This window comes from Pteropus medius, unplaced genomic scaffold (assembly GCF_902729225.1).
Source record: "Pteropus medius unplaced genomic scaffold, Ma_sr-lr_union100, whole genome shotgun sequence".
In the NCBI taxonomy this organism is placed as follows: domain Eukaryota; kingdom Metazoa; phylum Chordata; class Mammalia; order Chiroptera; family Pteropodidae; genus Pteropus; species Pteropus medius.
The window spans coordinates 4449989-4469059 of NW_024344374.1; the positions used below are offsets into that span (position 1 = coordinate 4449989).

The 19071-nt window shown below is 44.7% G+C and overlaps 1 protein-coding gene across 6 annotated transcripts in view; it reads right to left on the reverse strand.

Moving 5' to 3' along the window:
* The window catches only part of PTPN3 (protein tyrosine phosphatase non-receptor type 3), a 100285-nt gene that overhangs the window by 71212 nt on the left and 10002 nt on the right, over positions 1-19071 (reverse strand). For 2 of the 6 annotated variants that reach the window (XM_039870664.1, XM_039870665.1), the window contains exon 2: positions 13685-13814. The exons of 3 other annotated variants lie outside the window; for them this stretch is intronic. The gene's annotated coding sequence lies outside the window, so the exon portion shown is untranslated. Of the gene's footprint in view, positions 1-12503; positions 12606-13684; positions 13815-19071 lie in introns of all 6 variants that reach the window. One more of the 6 variants, XM_039870666.1, reaches the window with a different exon arrangement.

Here is a 19071-nt window from a genome sequence, read left to right on the forward strand (position 1 = left end):
ATTTGTGCATCCTACCCCCAAGGTTTTACAGAACTTAATATGGTATAAAAATGATTTAATGAAGATATTTAATGATAAATTAGATTACATTCAAATTAAGAACCTCTATTCATTAAAAGACACTATTTAAAAGAATAAAAAGCAACCCATAGAAATATTTGCAATACATATATATTCACAAATATATAAAGAGCTATGAATCAATAGACTATGGGAACCATATTAGTTGTCAAAGAAATGCAAATTAAAACCACAAAGCAATAGTACCACACACCAGCCTGAATAGCTACAGTGAAACCTAACAAAACTAAGTGCTGTCCAGGGTATGGAGCACCTGGCACTCTCATGCACTGCTGGCGAGTAGATATGGTATCTCCTAAAGCTGAACATAGGCATATTCTGTGACAATAATTCTACTTCTAGGCATATTCCCAACAGAAAAATGTACATTTCACTAAAAGATATGTACAAGAATCTTCATAATCGCCCAAATGGGAAAAGATCCAAAGCCTTATCAAAAGAGAATGGATAAATTGTATAGTCACACCATGCATGACTATACAACCAAGGAAATAAAAGAGTTATCGTTACACACAATGAGTTCCACTAATGTTATGTTGAGCAGAAGCAGCTAGACATAGATTACCTACAGCATGAACGCAGTTACATAAAGTTTAAAAAATAGGCAAAACTAATTAATGCTTATAGAAAACAGGATGGTAGTTATCTCTGGGTATAGTGACTGAGGTGGGTATGAGGTCTTCTGGGATTCTAATACTATTCTATTTCTTGATCTCAGTGCTAATGACACTGGTGTATCCACTTTGTGAAAATCCATCAAGCTGCACATTTATGATTTGTGCACCTTATGTACATTTTAACATCAAGTTTACTTAAGAATACACGTATAAAGAGGGAATTAGAGGGCAGGTTAGAATCTGACCACGGTATATTCAGAAAACAGAAAGAAAAGTGGTTTTCACTGTGATAATTGTGGAGTAGTGGACTCATAGCCCGGAAAAGTGTGGAACTGAGCGCAGGGTCCCGTCACGCAGGTAAGAGGGCCAAGTGACCAGGCCAGCTCCTGACAGGGAATGAAAAGCTGTAAATCTGACAAGGCTGGATAGAAGAACAGATAAAGATGAAGGACTTAAGAGCCATCTTAAGAGCCATCTCTGCAAATGTTCTATAACGAACTGGGCCTTTGCACATGCTGTTTCTTCTGCCTGGAAAACTTCCTGCTTTTCACGTGATTAACTCCCGTCCACGCCTTAGCGCTCAGCACAAGCATCGCTTCCTGAGGGGAGCCTTCTCGGTGTCCCTAACCACTCCCTTGTGTTACAGGTTCTCTTCTACAGTGCTCATAATCTCACATTTATAACTGATGATGTGAATAATATCTGCTTCTCCAACACCTATCTCTGGGAGGCAGTCAATGCATTTCCGAATGAATCAATGAATGAAAGCCAGAATGAAATGAAAAAATGAAGTCGAAATTTGTAGTCTGGAAAAACGGCAGTACCACCAGGTAGGCAAAGGGGCTGATGGGAGCAGGTGGGATTAGTGGGGGTTTCAATTAGAATGCAGCATGGGGATGGTCCCATAGACCAGGCTTCCTCACACTGTAACAAGATGCAGACTCAGAGTCTGCATTTCTCGGTCTCCCAGGTGATACTGAAGCTGATCTAGGGTCCACACTGAGGGGCAAGTTACAGATAACTGGAAAAGCAGCACCAATGTCAGGATAGGGCCAGATCTGGGAATCAGTAACAAGGGAGGGATGAGGACAAAGCAGACAGGAGGCCTGAGAATCAAGTCGCAGGGAGCCACATGGGCATAGATTAGCTACAGGAAGTGAAAACACAAGGGGCTTGAATGCTGTGTAAGAAGATACATCCAGTAAAGGAAGGGTACACGTGGTCCCCTATACTGTTTAAGGAACTCGGTGAACCTCCGGTCTTCTGGAGATAGGAATAGGGAATCTTATTAATAATAATTAAAAAAAAAAAAAATTCCTGAGACCGGCAGTGGAAGGAAACTTGTTCAGTAACATAAAATTCCACCCACCCCACCACCCCCACCTTGCCATTTCCAATGAAAATGTCATCAGAAGCAGGGATGCATTTTCTGAGTAACACCAAGAGTTATCAAAAGACAACAAATGTGTTCCACAATACTTTAACCATACTGAATTTAAAATGTCAAATTTATTGTTTAGTCCTGGTCTAAGAATTTCAGGTGGGTTATGATTTAAAAAAAAAAAGATACAATAGAACCCATTAGTGGGAGGTACACATCAGTCGCCTGGGAAGCTTTTTAAAAATATGACTAGCCCCACCCATTGATGGTGATTCAACATCTTGGGGTGTGGCAGAGAATGACATTCCCTTTGGGAAGCTCGCAGAGCAAGGGCCAGGCAGTCAAGGGCTAGGAAAATAGGTTTTCAGGGCACCTCAGGGTGTGCTTCGGATGGTCGGACTTGGAACACGAGCTCTGCAGAACCTGACCCATTCACTCTGGGGACACTTGGGAAAGCCAGGCAGTTCCTCAGAACAGCGAAGACAGATAATCACGCTTTGTCCCTGGACAGGAAAAAACCAAAGGTGATTTCTAATAGGAGCCACCATATAAAAGTCACATGGGCTGAAGCACCACTTGTAGGCACTGATTTTCAAACTATTCCTCACCTGAGTGGCTCCATGACACTAGCACCAATGTGGTTACTGGTGGGGTCTTATTAACCATAGTTAAAGGCGCTCCCAGCTGACAGTGGACCAGCAACCGAGAACAGATATACTTTTTCTTCTTCATATGAATCTGTTACATAAAGGGCTTGGAACCTAATGACAATGTCACAAATAGGCTTTTCATGAAAGTTGTAGAAATGTTCATCCCACAATTGCCCCTAAAGCAAACCCTGATAAAAGGGAGCCTGATACTGAATAAACACATCATCGAGCCATGTTTTCAAATTGTCTTGAAATTATATCTTAAACAATCCAGTCAGGACAATGGATGCTGACTGCCCTATTTCCTGTACCACAGCAATTGGGGAACTCAGGGTTTCTATGGCTTCCTTTATAAGTCTCTTAATTCTAAACAAAGCCACAGCCCAACCAGGAACAGTCTGGCCTCTCCAACCACAAATGATTACAGCTACAGCTGATGCATTTTACAATTTGGAAGCCAAGCTTGTTCTTTGCTTTAGAATCTGTTTTGCACTGTAACAATACAGGTTCTACTGTGACTACAGTTTTTATCAAAGATTATACTTGCAAAATCTAAAGAGGCAAAACCTCACTTTGTGCATAGTAGGAGCCTAATAAGTACAGTGAGCGTTAGGGTTAGCACATGTAAAGTGCTTACACAATATGGGACACATTTTATTAACAGTGCTAAGCTTTCTAACGCCATCTTGTGCTGACTATAGATTCTATATGTTGTAGGCAATCCCGATTTCAAATGCCTTACAAATGTATAAAGGTTTCATTTCTTAAAATTCTATTTGTTTTAATAAAGACAACTTGCTAAAGTTAAAAGGTAGCTGCTACCTTTGAGATACACCTTTGAGTTGCTCTACAGACCCAGTAGATCCAAAAGCAGCAACACATTGCCGCACTCTGCCACGCCCCAGGCATGTGGCACACCAGAGACCTTGTGTTCAGAGTTGTAGTCTTCTACCACCAACCCTTCTAGGCTCATTTGCCTTGGAGCCTGAGATGGGAAAGAGGTAATGCTTTATTTCCTAAGGGCCTACATGCTAACCTGGGGAACTCTGTTATTTCGCAAGACTGTGACCACAGAGAGAAATGAGAGGAGCCCACTTTTCTCCATTAGAGAACGTTAGAAAGCAGCTCAACTCCACTTTGATTATTTTAAAAGAATGAGTGTTATTATTTCACGCCCTTTTTTCAAAATAAGAACTTAGACCCTCTAACTGAAGAGTCCAAGTTCCAGTTAAAAAAGAACAAAAGCAAGCAAGTAGTCCTGATTTATAAACATCTATTTTGAGTAAACCTTAGACATAAACCACAAGTGGCTCACTACCTGAACCAGCAAGCCGACCTAGGCCAATGCTACCACCTTGTGGCCACCAGAGGAAAGCACGTCACCTCCCACCCTTCCTTGTCAAAGGAAACATGGACCCTTTATCACTCACAGTTCAGCTTATTTCAAAAAACCTCTCTCACATTATATAAGGCCTTCTCTGTAGCTCAATTTTCCCCTCCCTTTCCCTAACTCTTCTTCCCTAGTTAACCCAGAAGAACTCTCCTTTCTTGAGGGTGTGGGGGGACTATGAGACCCAACAGATACCTGATCAGATAGAGAGTGGCATCTCTAGCACAGAAAAGTAATAAACACTCATGTACAATCAGCCATGCTAGACAGGTGACTCATAAAATTAAGTGTGCTTCTCATTGGATGCCAATATTTAATGTATTTAAGGTAAATGTTTTGTTTAGCTGCTAACGTGATGCCAGTATTGCTTTCTCTTTTTCACTGTAAACACACAGCAGCTGGGCAGCTTTATGGGCTCACCGAGTCTTTGGGGTGCAAATAGGAGCCCTCGAATCACAACTTTACTAGGTACCAACAGGAAAACAAACAACTTTCTGATTGTTGCCTGCACCTCACAGAGGACAGCTTCTACTTTGGGTCTCTTTAAGGCGAGGCCTAAGTGTTCCTTAAACTTCTCTAATGTGGGGTATTCCTTCCTAAAGATAAAATTTACAGACATCCGGATGGGACTGATCATTTATCAAGCACTAGATTAAGATGAAACTGTAAGAATGTAGGCTTTATTAAGTTGCTAAAAAAGAAAGTCTGATTAAAATCAGACTTTCTTTTTAACCAGAGACTTAAGTGTACTTAATTATCTGGGGAGCTTGTTAAAACACAGTTTCTTGGCACCGCCCACAGAGATTCTGGTTGAGCAAGGACCCAGGAAATTGTATTTTTAAAACTTAAACATTTTTTCAAATTAGAAAAGTTGCAAGAAAAACAGAACTCCATATAAACCCCCATCCCTGTTGGCCTGGATTCAACTGTTAACATTTTGCCACCTATGCTTTTATCCCTCTCCTGCATCCCCCTCCCTAATGCTTTTAAGCTGAACACTTGTAAGTTATAGATACCATGTCCCTTTACCTCTAAATATTTTAGCATGTATCTCCCCAGAACAAGGACATTTCATAACTGCAGCACAATGATCCCACCGAGGCAATTTAACATCGATAAAGCACTTAAGTAATACAGTCCATATTAAAATTCTGCAAATTGTTCTGATGTCTTTTATTTCTTTCCTCCTGATCCTAACTTAAACAAACCAAGCCCTTGCCTTGCATTAGCTGTCATTTGGAAGTTGATTTTTAATAAGCGCCCCCAGCAGACTCTGATGCAGAGGGTCTAAGCACCATGCGGTGGAAAACACTCAACTAGATGACCTCCGAGGTTCCTTTCAGTTTTGACTGTCTGTGCCTACACCGGGGGCTCAGTGGGGTTGGCACCTCATGTCAGTTTTCCTGTCTGTATTACAAGTTGATCCCAGAGCTAAAAAAGGTTTCTGCAGTTTAAAACCTGGTCCCGGCGAAGCATTTCCTAAGGGGTTGCAGTAACAGACTTTCCAGTCTATATGTCAGTGCTGAAATTAGCGCTGTTGTCATAACAAAGGGGAAGAAAGCAACATGAAAACAACATCAATTTAGAAAGAATTCTATCACCCGATCTTATATAACCAGATGTCTTGGCTTGTTCCTTCAAATTAGTTCACATCTTTCACAGACGGCAATTCTTAACGATTCATAATATCCAAGTTATAAAAAAAGGACCACAGAGCCTTCTGTTATACATACTTCCTCAGAAATGGTGAGTCAACTGCCACTGTCAGAAGGAAGAAACCAAAAGGAAAAAAGATGTGTGCATTTTGTACGATTAGGTTCTGCAAATGTTATTAGTGAAACTTGGCCCAACTAATTAAAAATCAGTGATTTTAATTTTCATTTGTGAAATGCCCCTATAGACTAGAAAACACTTCCATAAATACTATTTCAATTTCAAATTATGTATAGCTGATAACAAAATTACCATACGACTGGCACATGAAATTTAATTTTCCTCATGACTATAATTTTCATAAATTTATCAAAGTACCTTCTGACATTTTTTCCACTTAGTTGGCTTTTTTAATTTCTAAAGTATGACACTGTATAAGATAAATATACTAACTTTTTAAAACTAGCTTATAATGTAAATATCACTACTGAATACTTATTAAAATAGAAAAAAATCTATTCATTCAGGAAGGCATTTTCATGTTAATTCAACATTAAAGCCAATAAACTAATTTGTCCTGAGCCTTACATATTGAAAAAATTATAATTCTTTAAAGTTTAAAGCCTGCTAATAAATTCAATAATCCCAAATGACAATGGAAATATTGGTGCACAAGACTTTTAATTTGGACATGCATATGTAAAAGTACTTAATACCTTTTATTTATAAAAACACGTCTGTGAATGCATTTATGAAAGTTTTTAACTCTGACTCCACATGGGAGAAAACGCTCACACAAGTCATTTTAATAACATAGCTCAATACTCAGATTATCTTGCAATGATTAATCCTAACACTCCAGAAGTACAATCTTGGGATCAAATCATTTCTTTCATAGATTCTGTAATTTGTCCAGGGAGTGGATCTCCAACTGGAACCTCTGGGAAGCTGGGTGGAGTAATTTGTAGGATTAGTTTGTTCAAAGGGAGACCTGTAATTAGCACCCTTGTTCGCATACAGCTTCAAAATGACAAATTGTTTTATTATGGAGTTGGGGTTTATTTATAGGTTCGACACCAGGACACTTGCAAAACTAACAAAATAAAAAAGTTATACTTGATACTGGGAGGATAACAAGAAGCAGTTTTAAGCTCCCTGAAGGGCAAGATAAGGAATGCCATGGGAGCTGCAAGCAGCCTCGGGAAAGAGGTAATGTTGCTATAAAGGGAAACCCACCTCTTGTGTTCCGTGAGCTGAGTTTTCAGGGTTGGGATGGGAAGCCAGCTAACTTAAACACCAAGTCTGCTCCTCAGAGATCGGAAAGCACATTTAACTCGCGAGCATAGGAAGTCATCGCCCTTCTATCACGGAGAGGGAAAAAGCATGAATTTGCAGCACACAGCTCTCAGGAAGAGAGGCGGGAGCCATCTCATGCCCCTTTCCAAACGTGACTCTTTCCCCAGAGGTGACCACTCTGACTTTTAACACCATTTTCATGAGTTTTAAAAAATAAGATTTTTAGGTTTGTTTATTTATTTATTTATTTATCTATCTATCTATTTATTTATTTATTTATTTTTAATGTTTAGGAAAAGGTTATCATGGTGCAGTACTAAACTATATCCCCCTAAATTTCCTAGGACTTGACCCTCCCAGGGCTGTCTGTGCCTGTGGACGCTCTTGGCAGCTTGTGTCATGTCGGCTGGGGAAAACTGAGAAGGGCTGTGACTCGGCCTTCTCCCAAGTATGTCTTTGAACAGTGCCTGGTAAACGTCTCCCATTAGGTGCCAACTCGGTGAACCCAGAAACCTTAGAGGCCAGCAAGTCTGCCTCCTGGGAGAAAGAGGAGACACGAGTCAGCCCAAGGAAGACTGAACCAAACCCTGCCAAGGAGAATGACCTCCAGAAAAGTTATCCCAATAGCCTCTAAGCAATCGGCCAAATTCCCATCCAAGCTGTATGGCCTACAATTGCACAGACTCATCAATCTTGTTTATAATTACTTGTAGCCTTTGGTATTGGTTTGGCAAAGGAATTCCAAACCATTTACTCACATGGTATTCATTTATGGGGCACCTACTCTGCGCCAGGCCAGAAAGTCGGGTGAGCGTGGAAGGGGTGCCTGGGGTTTCGAGTTCTACGGGAGATGAAAGCCCAGGTGCCAGAGGAACAGGGGGAAGGCTCTCAGTGGGGGTGGAATGGTGGGGGTGCAGCTCACAAAGGCTTCCTGGGGAATTCTGCAGGGCAAAGGGAAATTGGCCAGGTAGAGGCAAGAGTCCAGAAACGGCACTGCGTGTGCAAAGACCGGGACGAAAAAGGCATGGACAGTGCAGCAACTCCATGAAAACAGGTTTAGTAAAAGTGCACAAGGAATAACTGATATCCTGGAGAAATCTCAGGGAGAGGATTAGGTTCTTCAAACATCCAATGGGCTGTCACACAGGAGAATCAGGATGCGGGGTGAGGCTGTGGGAAGGCCAGCGGCGATGACGTCCGGCAGAGATATGGGTTGGAACGCTAGTTTAGCCGTTTATTAGCTGTGTGAAATTAGCGATCATTCTCCCTCTCTGAGACTCGGTTTCCTTATCTATAAAAGGAAGGACATTTTCTCTGCCTTCCAAAGTTGTTTTAAGCACTGAATATGTATGCAAATTAACTGACACCTAGCAGGGCCCAATTGATGGTACTTATCACTATCATTAGATAGATTATTTTAGACCCCAAGGGTTCAAGGGGTAGAAGAAGAAACGAAACAGAGGAGTTCTGAACACTCCAGACTGCATTACTATGGAAGGGATAGCCTTGGGAGAGAGGGAGCTCCCCATCACTAGACGTAATCGAACAGAGAAGCTGGATAAGACTCGAGGGGGTAGCACAAATGAATTGAATTTCTGGGATCAAGATTCTATTATGACTTTTGTTTCAACAGCGCCAAGGTTAAATTTCTGTATATGTAAGCCCTACTCAGAGCAGCACCGTTCAAAATTGGATTTCCTTACATGGATTTCTCATGGGAAATATTTCTAAATAGATATCTCAATCTTGGAAAAAAACTAAAATGGTCCATCAAACCATGAAATAGGGGATAAAATAATGTGAACAGATAACAAAGCAATACGTAAAGCTCAAAATATAGACAATGAATATGTTTTCTATTGAGCAGTTCTCCCTAAAATTAAGCTACCAATCTTTTCATTCCCCCTCTGAATAGTTCCACTAGGCCCCAGACTGGAAAACAGGATGGAATAAATTTACTCTACAGGGACATGAATCAAGTTGCATAAACTTTACAAAAATACTGTGCTAATATTTGCCCTCGGGGCACAGACACGCCCATTTGGGTGTCAGTCCATGATATTTCTATCTTAGGCTCCAGTCCCCACCCCTGTACAGCTCAAAGCAGAAGCCTTTAGAAAACAGCTAAAGTCACTTCGAATGGTCTGAGATGTGCTAATCGCAGCACATCCCAGCCAAGGAGCTGGAATCTCACAGCCAGACCATCCTGCCAGCTCCGTTTCTGCCAAGGAGTCTGAAGCTAGTGGCAGCCTGGCTAGAGAAGCCTATTCCTCACCACCAGCATCCCTCGCCATGATTTTATCTCAAGGAAACACAGAAAAATACCTTCCACTCCTTCACTGCAAGCATCACTCTGTTTTTCACTAATCAGCCAAGTGACCTGGGAAGTTGCTACTCCATTTTTCTTCACTTGGTTTCCCATCTTAGAGCCTCTTTTCAGCTTTAAAATCTACTGCCTCTAAGGCTTTAGCCAGAGGGGCCGTTTCACGTTATATTAGGTACGGTAATCCTGCTGGTTGCCAGCACCTCCAGAAACCAAGATAAAATGTATTTTCATGCAGCCTAGTCAGATTTCCAGGGCTTTATGTCTTGGTAAGATGAGGTCAGGAAATTAAAGAAACTATATTAACTAAGAGACATAAGGGCATGCCAACACGATAATCAGAGTAATGGAATTTAGAAATAATCGAACAAAAATCTCCATTGCTGCTATTGCTGTATTTATTTGTACTGAGGCCTTCCACGAGCTGGGAGCTAGGAATACAGACAAATGCAACCCATTTGTAGATTTCCAGGTGTGCTCAACAACTCGGACCATGGGCACTGCTGCCTGGAGGCTCCAAGGCCGACTTGAGGTTCCAGTCTCTGCTCTGCCACTCCCAAGCTGATAAATGAACTTTCTAAGTCTCCGTTTACTCATCTACAAATCATTCTGAGGAGCAGCGATCTTGTACCTAACTCAGCAGAGGGCCTGGCCCTCTGCAGACACTTCTCAAAACCAGCTACTGGGAGTACTGACTCGGAATTACCAACCCTTTCCACCCATGGCACTCCCAGTCCCCAGGCTGCTCCCATTCCCCAGCTTCCTGTCTCAAGGAGCAACCAAGGGACCTACCCATAGGGCTTCAGCATTTGCTAAATACTTTCACACCCATTACTCCTAACTGGGTCTGGGAGCAGCACGGCTAGTCCCATTTTACAGATTGGTAGGTGAGACTCAGGGAGCCATGCCTAAGCCACACAGTTGGACTCCAAACGGGGAGCTGATCCCAAGTTCAGTGCAGGGCATCATATACCTGCTCAGTGAGTCCACTGGCCCACATGACTGGAAGGAAGGTGAATTACAGGTGATTCATTAAGGGGAAAAGGCCCCACTTAATCACTATTGTCTCTGAAATTTCCTGAGTAAAGGTATGTTCTTACCTTTTGAGATAATCTCATAAACACTCCCCACAGCTCATGTGTTGGTAAATTTCCTCTTAGGGAAGAAATGGTCCAGGAAACCTTTTCCCCGCCTAATCGATTCTGCAACATCAGAAACCTGAGTAATGACTTGGGTATGAATTACCATATTTCCTCCATTCTAAGATGACAACTTAACAGGTATTTCAGAAAATTTAAAGAAACAGTACAAAGTACCCTTTGATTACAAAGACTGTGCAGATTTTGGAAAAGTTAAAATGTGAAACACATCTTTCAGAATTGCAGAAATGTAGTAAGTGACTTCCTCTCACTTTTGTAAAAGGCGTGGGCTGAAGTGAGTGCACATGACATCTAATGGCCCTTCTAGCTCAACAGGAGGCCACCCCCAGGTTAATTATTAGCAGTGGGAAAGCGGGAGTGGGCCACCTCATTTCCTGAGGCCAGGACCTAGGTTTGGCCTGGGGCCTCTCCTACCCCATGACCAATAGCTCTCCTTCTAGCACCAGCCAACCCCCCTTCTACTGCACCTGCTTCCACTGACCTCAGAACTGCAAGGACTCCTGATGGAGGCTCAGATGCACTACAGTCCCTGGGAGGCTGGGCTTCTGGTTGAGCTCAACCAGACCCTTGCCCACTCACCTCTGGGGCACACATGCCAGCTCTAAGCCAAGGATCTCATGACATTCAGGGGGTGGAGAAACTGGCAAACGGGGGGTGGGGGTAGGGGAGGAGAGTGGCATCCTGGGTGTGGCAGGAGCCAGGGTCTCCAGAAGAATTCAGGACGGCCTCACAGCACCTAGATCTTGAGGGTCTTGCAACCAGCTGAGGGAGGTGGTTGGGCAGTGCAGTCTACTCCATGGCTGCGAAATAAACAAGTTGGCTCTGCCCACTGGAAGGCAATTAACCCTGGAGGGGAAGATGAGGGGGCAGTCAAGCAGACCAGCTGCGGCACTCACGTCAGATAAAACCAACAGCACTATCTTGTTTGGGGTACTTTTGAAAAAGTAGTACTTGCAATGTCTATACAATCACACAGCCTAGTCTTTCCCATTATCCTCCTATCAAACACTTCACTGGTTTATAATATTCCACCCAGTGGAATCATAGTTATGGCTCGGTGTTCGGATGACTTCTAATGAGTAGGGCTCAGACTTCCAAAAGTACCCACAGTAAACCCGGAGGGGGAAGGAGCACATGATCAAGGGCAGACGCAAATGTCTGCGAAGTGGGGACCAGCTGCACCCTGCTTGAGGGTAAAAGCACCGAAGATGAGGCTAGACCAAAGCCTGCAGGAAAATGACAAAACAGGTGATCAGGTACTGATGATCTGGGTAAAACCACCAGATTTACTGTTTTGTCTTTTCTATCAGGCAGAATAATCTTTTCACTTTGGAAGTATGAAGTTAAAGGGGATGGGAATGCATCTCCTGAGTATCTCCCATGACCCATGACACACTACACCTGTCAACCCATTCAACTCCCACACCGAGAGAGAGAACCAGGCTAAAGACCGCCTCAGGCGACTTGGCACAGAGTGGAACCCAAACCCAGCGGCTCCTGACAAAAATCAGACGAAAATCTGACAAAAATCTCCCGGATAGCGCACGACCTGCTCTGGTCTTTTTCACTGTGGTAAAACATACAGAACATAAAATTTGCCATTTTGACCATTTTTGAGTGTACAATTCAGAGGCATTAATTACATTCACAATGTTGTGCAACCATGGCCACTATTTCCAAAACTTTTTCATCACTCCAAACAGAAACTCTGTACCCATTAAGCAATAACTCCTCATTCTCTCCCTCCCCCAACCTCTGGAAACCGCCAGTCTCTGTCTCTCTGAATTTGCCTATTCTGGATTATTTCATATAAGTGAAATTACATCATATTCGTCTTTTTTGTATCTGGCTTATTTCACTTCGCAGGTCTTCGCGGGTCATCCGTGTTGTAGCATGTGTCAGAACGTCATTCCTTTTTAAGGATAATATTCCCATTCTGTTTACCCTTTCACCTTGGCTCGTTCCCGCTATTTGGCTATCGTGAATAGTGCTGCAGTGACCGTCACTGCCCAGGCATCTGTTTGAGCCCGCTTTCAGTTCTTTTGGGTGCGTACCTAGAAGAGGAATTGCTGGGTCATCTGGTAATTCTGTTAAGCTTTTTGAGGGACCAAACTTCTCTACGAAAGCTCTACCGTCCTATAGTCCCACCGGCAATGTCAGAGGGTTCCAATGTCTCCAGATCCTCACCAATACTTTTCCATTTTTTTGCTAGCCATCTTAGTAGGCGTGATCTGTTTTGATTTGCAACTCCCTAAAGACTAGTGATGTTGAGCATCTATTCATGTGCTTATTGGCCATTTGTAGATTCATAGAAATATCTATTTAAGTCCTCTGCCCATTTAATTGGGTTGTTTATCACAATTTGGGTTGTTGAGTTAGTTTTTATATATTCTGAATGTTAAACTGTTATCAGATACACGATTTGCAAATATTTTCTGCCTTTCCGGAGGTTCGTTTCACTTTCTTGATAATGTCTTTGATGCATAAAAGTTTTTAATTTTGACGAAGTCCAATTTATCTATTTTCCTTTTGTTGTTGTGCTTTTGGTGTCACGTCCAAGAATCTATGGCTAAATCCAAGGTCATGGAGATTCACCCTTTTTTTTTTTAGGAGGGTTTTTAAGGCTTTAGCTCTTATATTTAGGTCATTGATTCATTTTGAGTTAATTTTTGCATACGATGTGAAGCAAGGGCTCCCCTGTTTCTTTCTGACGAGGGTCCCTTCCTCGTCATGATCCTCTGGCAGGGCTAGCATCACTGCACTAGATCGTGAACTTCATGAAGGCAGGGTCTGGGTCTTCTAAAAATCACAACTGTGGTGTAGGCAGCTAGCCTAGAGTCTGGTACCTAGCAGGTGCTCAATAATGAACTGTGAGATGAATGGATGGTTGAGTGGATAAACTCCGCACCCAGCTGCTTATCACTACAGCAAGACCTCCCACAACTGACTGACTCTTGCTTGTAACAAAATAGTAAATCTGATAGGCTAAACATATTAAGAACTAAATATATATCAACAATTGTATTTACACATTCTTCACAATTAAACCAAAATGATCCAAGATCTAACTAGCATACTTAACTAATGACAGGGCAGAGGGTTCCAGGCTCCGGAAAGCTCAACACATCCTTACCGGTTTCCTAGTTCAAGTCCCTCATTGCACAGAGGAGGGCACTGAAGGGCAGATGGAGGCAGCGACTTCCCCAGTCCTGACTTCACTCCCAGGGCTTTCCCCACCAAACACAGGCCTCAGTGATCACTCACTGCAGATAAGCAACGAAAAGGTATGCGATTAGTCCGAATTCCTTTAAGTGGCCCTCTGGCTCTAAAACCTCCCAACAACAACAAAAAATGAACCCTGGGTCCTAGGTCATTTCCTACACAGGGCCACCTCCCTGGCCCGCTCTGCTCCAGCCACACTGCCCCCTTTCCTGTTCCTGTGGTGATCCCAGCTTGTTCCCCCCTCGGGTTTTCACACTTGCTCTCCGCCTGGAACACCCTTCCCTCGGACATCCTCCACCTGGTTCTCCCCAACTTTCTTCAAACACCTGCTCAATTTCTACCTCAGTGAGGTCTCCCCGATCTCTCCTTATCTCCCTTACTCTATATTTCTCCTTAGCATTTATCACCAGCGGACATATCACTGTGGTTGATTGCCCATTTCCTCCCGATTTCCACCACCCCACCTCCCCCTAGAATGAAGTTCTTTGAAGGCAGGGACCGTTTCGTTAACTGCTGTATCCCTAACAACTGGAACAGTGCCGAGCAAACATGAGGTGCTCAGTAAACATGTGAGGAATGCATGGATTGAAAAAAAAAACGGGGGACTCCACACTCAGCACGTCCCTTATCGCTAAGCGTTACAGAGCGGAAAGCAAGCAGCGCCAGACTCACAAGTGAGTGCTGCCTGGACAGTGCAGCCACAGAGGCCCACAGGCTGTCCCAGGCTCCGGGATGGGGGACATCATGGGTGATCAAACACTCACATATCTCAGTCAGGCCCAAGATGTTGGCAGCTGTTACTCTGCTACACCGGTCACAGTGAACAGTGTCTCTCCCCACAGGCACTTAATAAGTGCTGGTGAAATGCACACACAAGTGAACGAACGAACAGCTAGTGTCCACGGGGCTTTCACTAGTACTTTTAGGAGGCTTGTGTCAGCACTCCCAACAGTGTATCATTCCAGCAATGCTGGGAGGTGGTCTGACTCGGCAATTCCATTTCTAGGAACTTACCAACAGGATATATACAGACCTGAACATTTCATTTGCAAAGATTTTCCTCCTAGTGACATTTATAACACTGAAAATTACAACCAAAAAAGCACATTTCCAACTTTAGAGGGCCAGTTAAGTAAATCACAAAATAGCCACAGGATACCCATGAAGACTTCATAATGACACGGAAAACGATTAGAATATTACGTAAAAAAGGCTGGTTATAAAATTGCATCTACAGTATGACCACAACTATAACATAAGTATAAAGGAACTCACAGGACCATAAAAATATAATTGTTAGTTTTTCTAATCTTTCAACCTTTCTGTATTTCCTAAGTTGTCTATAAGCAATAATGAGTTAAGAAAATCAAATTGAAAGACCTTTAAAAAAATGCTGTCACCTGATACCTGATATTTTATTGGTGCCCACGGTGTGTAACTGCTTAAACCTCAACCCCGTGACTCTCTACCGCCTCCTCTCCCATTTCTGCATTCACACGACCTGGCTTCCTCTTCCTCTGGCTTGTCCCCAGCACCTGGTGCCAATAGCCCTGACCCCGCCACAGCTCCGACCTTGTTCCCCTCACCTGCAATCACTCCTCCCTGCCCCCTGAAATCCCACTCTCCCTCCGGCCCTGAAATCTCACTCCAAGGCTGGGATGCCCCATCTGCCACTCCCCTGGCCCACAGACCCCAGTCCGGGCTTGACTCTTCCACTTCCCAGCTCTGACTGGGGACAGGTTATCAAACCTCTCTGAGACTCTATTTCCTCCTCAGGAAGATGAGGTGGACTCTGACTCACAGGGCATCTGAGGTTCAGGGAGCTCATGGCCCCCACCTCACAGGGCCCTTCCGAGGTTAAGGTTAAATGTGCCAAGGGCTGTGAGTGTGCTCTAGACCCTGCACGTGGTGGGCCCCAGTTTGCTGGCTCCTCCCAGCCTCATTAAGCTGAAATTCTTTAACCTCAATCAGCCTATATCTGGGCACCTGTCCTCTCCTTGAAAGCAGAAGAAAAGCAGCTTTGTTCTTAGATCTTAGACCACAATGGTTTCTTGACTGCAATTCCCATTCCCCCGTTGACCCCTCCACTCCTCCAGGGAACTCACGGCCCAACTCTCACTCTTTAAAGCTGATGCCCAAATCTGATCCCCTTCAGTCACCCCTTCCTAGTCCCTACTCTATCTCCTGAAGTTGCTTGTGGCCTTTTTGCTTGGGGTCCTGATGACTCCTTAAACCATCTTCCCTTATCCACACCTCTGCTCTCCCAGGCACCCCAACTCACTGCTTGGCTCTCAGGGCTGTCTTTTAGTCACAGGGCTTTACACATTCTTCTTTCATGAACATTCTGCATCCATCCCTCCCTATGACGTCTCAGGCATTTCATGAGCACCAGCTACAGCTAGGCTCCAAGGCAGGTGCTGGGGTTCAGATGTGAGTAAGAGGCTATCTCAGGTCCCTGCCCTCTGGGAACTCAAAGGCTTGTCAGAGAGATGCATGAATAATGACCTTTCAGTGAGGTAAGTGCTATGAAGACAGGATGCACTACTGGCTGCTGGGGCCTTGTCTAGGGTGTGACCACGGCTCAGCCTGGAGCAGAAGGAAACCGCTTCTAAGGGGATTCTAGTGGCAAAGCTAGACCTTGAAGGATGGAGTATCAAACAGCAAAATCAAATCACCCAGCACTTACTCCAAAGCCCTCAGGGGCCCCTACTGCCTTAATCCATTATCCTTGACGATCTGATTCCAATCCATCCTGCCAGACTCCAGATACCTGGGAACACCTGCCATTCCATGGTATGACCACACAGCTGGGTAGAAAGCTGCATAGCTGTACTTGGGTTGCTTTTTCTATACCCTCTTCTCTACAAACCTCCCCACCAGAAATCATGTTTTGGACCAATGCCACACAAAGTGGGACTCTGCATCGATGGCATCGGCATCACTCCAGTACTTATTTAAAAAGTAGAATCTCAGCCTTCACCCCGGACCTAAAGAATCTGAGTCATCTCGTACGCACATTCACGTTTGGGAGGGTCTGCTCTCCACCCCAAAGTGACTCCCCCCAGGCCTCCAATGCCTCCTCCTCAGCTCCATCGACCTTCACGCCCCGTTCACCCCACAGCGGCACCGCCTCAGCACCTCCTGCCCAGGGCAGCACACACAAATCACAGCTCTCTCCACCTCTGGGACCTCTGGCTTCACCTGTGGACAAATGTCACACCATGGTCCTTCTGTCAAACTTACTGGGGGACAACCAGCAAACAATGACTGACGAGTACTTCCTGATTATCATGCGCCACCAGACGTGCTTGTCGTTATGGAACCGTCACTCGTGATGTGGACATACCTGTCACTCTAAGTGTGGAGATGAGGAAATAGAGCTATTAGGAGGCTCGACGGGGGTTACAGAGTTAGTGGGGAGGGGGCTGGGTCTGGAGATGACCCCACGCTTAAAACCCGCACCAAGAGATAACAGTGAGCACCAGAGCCTAGCAGAGAAAATTCTGTGTGAGGAGGCTAGGGGCTGAGGAAGTACCCCTGCATTTTATGTGGGGAACAGTCACTTGGCTGGGACCTAGAAATGAGGAGAAAAAATAGTCAAGAACAAACAGAAGGCAGACAGAGGCCAGATCACGAAACCCTTTAGTGACAGACTAAAGAGCTTAGAATCATGGGGGGACAGGAAGGTAACGAAGTTTTGGGAGCGGCTAGTTAAAAGTGGCAACCTCCTTCCCTGACATCCATCCATCCCCTCACCCCAAGAACCCGATTCTTCACTATTTGAGACTTGCTTCTCTGACCTTCCCAGTGCGTCAATCACAGCCAGTCTCCCCCAGGTACACTTGGCTCCACCTCCTGCCCTCTGTGACCCCCTCCTTGCTCTCACAGGCCGAAGCCCAGCTCCTGGGGAGCCCCAACCCCAGTAAAGCCTTATTAAGAGTCATAAAACGGGCTTCGCGTGGCCCTCTACAAGGTCCAGCTGCCAGGAACCCTCTCGCTCTTCTCCTAGGACAGGTAGCACCTTCCCCCAAAGGCCTCAGGCTCGACTGCCTCTCCAACCTGGTCTTCCCACACCACATCACCTGTTTCTACGCCTGTCTCCGAGAGGAAGGCCAAGAGTCGCCTTCCCCTTCAGCCAAGCCACCTTCCGAGGCGGCCCAGCTGGGCCCTGGGTCGGGGCGGGGAGCCGGGGGAAGCGGAATAAGAGACATCTGTCCTAGAGAAGCTGGCAAGACTGACCTCAACCCTGTGTGCGTACCTCTTGACGGGGGAAACATTCTCATGAGGCCCCAACACACATTCGTGCACTTGGACCTATTTGAAAATTCTTAAGAAACTGAAGCCTTTCTCAGTCTTTGAAAATCTTTCAGTAGCAAATAATCACTGCAAGAACAAATCTGCCTTTATGACGGAGAGTTTTATGATGAACTTTGCATAAGACAGAAAACATTACAATTATAACACAAAAATGTTAAACTCCTGCGTTATAGAATGAAAATATGTTGGGAGAACTTTATTTATGAAACAGAGATCTAGAGTCCGACTCCTCAACATGTGGTCTGCGGACGAGTCTCAACAGCACCCGTGAGCTTGTCAGACTCCTAGAATCAGAATCTGCATTTTACCACTAAAGCTAGGGAGGCCCTGGCTGGGAGGATATGGTTGCGGGGTCTGGGGTAGAGATGGGGGAAAGCAAGACCAGATGGAGCCAGGTTACATGGAACCCATGGAGAATGAAGTGATCTTAAGTATTTTTGTAGAGGACACTTTCTGGAAGCAAAGCGAAAGAGGGAAAGGTATGAGGAGCCTGTTGGGGACAGTAAGCAAAAGCAGAGGCAAATGGCAGAAGCCTCGGAACAAATCCGGTTTTATCGGGGGTGGAACAGAGGGCAGGCTGGAGGAGGGATTTCTCAGGTGTGATGGGCAGATCTGTCCAGTGCAGGTGTAGGGGTGAGTGAAGAGTGACCCCAGGGTTTCTAAGATGAAGACTGTGGAGGCTTATGGGGGACAAGGCTGGAGACACAGACCTGTGTCTATTTTTAAGAAAGAAGATGCTGAGCTCTATGTTGAATGAGCAGAGGAAAGATCCGAGGATACTCAGGGGCGGTGTTCAGACGTAATATACATGGGACCTGAACTGACCAGGGATGACAAGGCTGCAGACACAGACCTGTGAGCCCCTGGCGATGGGATCAGGTGAGTTCCCCTAGGAAAGGCTGCAGGACGATAACAGCAGAGGATAAAGGGAATAGACAGCAGAGGATGAGCCAAGGCAGGCAGGGAGGCAGGAGAGGAGCT